At 42.5% G+C, this 3059-nt stretch overlaps 1 pseudogene; it reads right to left on the minus strand.

Annotated features, from left to right (window-relative positions):
* Positions 1-522: 522 nt before the first annotated feature.
* On the minus strand, positions 523-1415 carry LOC118085163 (glutathione S-transferase 2-like; annotated as a pseudogene).
* Positions 1416-3059: the final 1644 nt, after the last annotated feature.

Genomic DNA, 3059 nt, shown 5'->3' on the forward strand with positions numbered 1-3059 from the left:
GATGAGACTAACATAAGGGGCCCAGTAACAAAAAGTATTATTGTGATGCCCAGATTTCATGCACTGGTAGAGTTAAAGAGTTATGCACAGCTTTTGTAGTGGTGTAAGTAATAAAGTCCCATCATATGGCATTAAGATGTTCCAGGTTTGCCAATCCATCTGAGACTTCCCAAGTATGCATTATTATTTTCTGAAAACGCCAAACATTTTTGTAACACAATGATAGCTGTAAGCTTTGCAGTGTCTTCCACTTTTGCACAAGAGAAATGCTAGCTGCTGCCAACAGCCAGCTCAAAGTTTCTTTGAATGTATAGTCATTTGCTTCCTTGTCCCATAGATTTACAAACGATAGCTGTGAATTCATCTAAATTGTAATCTTGAGAATCTAAGAAAAATTGTGGTGTGCTTTGGACCAAAATATGTGCACAGTCCCATCATAAATGAAAGTACAGTGTGTTCCCCTAGCCTCAGAAGCTTTGTAGTTCATGTTATAAAAGACCTTAATCATTTTTTTCCCCAGTATCCAATAGTTTTTATTAATGACAGTCTGGATTAAGGGTCACAGCATAACATATATGTTTAAAAGCATGAAGGGATGGTGATTCACTCAGGGGCCATCACGGATGCTAACACCCATCTGCAGAGGCTTTAAGGTTAACAGTCTCCTCTACACTTTTTCATAGCTCCACTTGGCGAGTCTCCAAAAGATGGGAGTCTTCATGAAATGGCCAGATTTCATGTAGGCAGAAATTTTCTCCAAAGCCTCAAAGTGGTCAAGGAAATCCTTCAGATTTGGGAACTGATTGAAGTTCTTTGGCTCAAACATCCAGTGTTGATCCAATATGTCATATGCAAGAAAGTCTACATAGGTGATCTTCTTTCCTGCAAACCACTTCCTGTCCCCCAAAAACTGGGAGAGCAGCTTCAGTTTTCCAGGTATCTGCTCCAGATACTCGGGATTCAGTTTTTCAAAATCTGGACTGTAGCAAACATTTGCAAAGGCCATTCTCAGATCCATAATGTGGTTTTCAAGCATATCTATTCTGATCATTTCTTCTTTTACTCTCACCACTCATCTTGTGTTTGCGAGCAATGTATCTCATGATGGCATTGCTTTGTGTGATGTTTGTCTCACCATCAATTAGATAAGGGAGATTTGGGAAGTCCAAGCCCAGCGTCTCCTGCACATTAGTCCACTGACGTGCGTCAAAATCAAAAGCATCTCCAGGTGCATATTGTTTGTCCTCAAATGCGGTCCCTGTGTATTCCAGAAGAAGCCGGATTGCATGGGCAAGCCCACGGATATCCCAGTAGCCCAGCGTCACCCCCATCTTCCTCCGGTGTCCCTGGCTGCTGTTGCTCAGCTCAGGCAGAAGCAGGGCCATGGAATACTGTTCTTGACTCCTGGCTTTGAGCATGAGGTGTACATTTGTCTTGTTTCAGATTTCTCTAGCAACCATCTTGGTCAATCCAAAGATCTTTATCAAGAATACTGACATTGAAAGTCCCTGTTCCTGACTGAGCTTGAAGAGAGCTGTGGGTGTCCTGGCCACCGATGGATCAACACAGATTACCAGACTAGAAGTCTCAAGAGAAGACACCACTACACATCTAAGGGGAGGACAAAGTAGTTTAAAAGGCTCTCAGAAAGATTGCTTTTGCAGCTAGAACCTGAATGGGTCCAAAAATGTTTGAGCTGTATATTAATGACCTTGCTTGCACTTCATTGTAAACCATTGTAATGGTCCTCCTTGCTAGCACCCAGGGAAAAGGAACCCATTATGCCCAATGTGGGTTCCATGATTTGTTTCGTTCCAAACAAATGATGACCTGTAGCCAATGTTTGTTCTTGGCTAACAGGCTGCGGTTTGCTTTACTCAAACAAATCTGCTTTCTGGTTATATCACTAAGCCAGGGATTGTGGATTGTTTCTCCTATGCACTAGCCGGGAGGGGGAAAGCGGCAGAGATCAGCAAAGTTCCTGGCAAGCCATTTGCTATAGTGACTGCAAAGTCAATGCTTCCTTGCTTAAGAATCTCCATGCAAAGAGCTCTTCTCAATCTTGAGGTTCCAGCATCCAGCCTCTTGATTCCCATCCATCCATCCCTCCACCCATCTGCCCGTTTATCTATTAATTTCTAAAGTACATCTTTTAAGTTTTGAACCTGAAGTCAGTTCATTGCTGATTTCTCAGAATCTACTTTAGTGGTTCTGGGCTGAAACATGACTGAACTAATGTAACATTCTGCTCATACTCAGCAGGGGATCTACAGAGCAAAACAAAACCCAGTTAGAGACATTTCTGCACTTAGGGAGTCTATTTTGACTACACTGGCATATACCTTAAGAGGTTTCACTGGAACTAAGTACCATTTCAGCACACATAGGAAAGATGACTAGACATATGCCGGATATCACTCAATTAATCGTGACAGGAACTTCATGTAACTAAAAAGTGATGAGACAAAACACCTTTTGTCTCATCTCAAAGCAACGTCAACAAATACAGCAGATGTGAATGTCTGCCTCAAACTTAAACATCAGACAAGAACGTAACCCTGCCTAAGACTTCAAGCTTCAGGCTTTTCCTTCATCAGCTGTATTGTTCATTCCGCATTATATTAAGCTTGTCGTATTTAGGGCTGGCTCTTTCTGATGTGATCTTATTCCTTGGGGCAGTCTATGTCAACATACAAATAGGAAGGCAAAGCCCAGGGTTTCTGAGATATGATGTGGGTGATCTTTCTCTTCATGTTTTGACATATCCATGTGGAAATCCTGAAAGGGGCCAGGTGTGCATTGCCTTTACTTTTATCTGCTACAAATGTGTGTGTGTGTGTGTATGCATGCGTGCATGCGCCATGGTGCTGCAGAAGCCTAAATTCTGCACTGCCATACCCACTCACCTGTCCCCACAGCAGATGGGGAGTTAGAGCATCACCGTGGCATCAACTCATGTAATGTTCTCTTTATTACCAAACTGTTAACACTGGAAAGAAATGTAGAGCCACAGGAAGTGGGGATCTGAATGTGTTTCAAGATAGCGGCCTCATATTATT

This window comes from Zootoca vivipara, chromosome 4 (genome assembly GCF_963506605.1).
Source record: "Zootoca vivipara chromosome 4, rZooViv1.1, whole genome shotgun sequence".
In the NCBI taxonomy this organism is placed as follows: domain Eukaryota; kingdom Metazoa; phylum Chordata; class Lepidosauria; order Squamata; family Lacertidae; genus Zootoca; species Zootoca vivipara.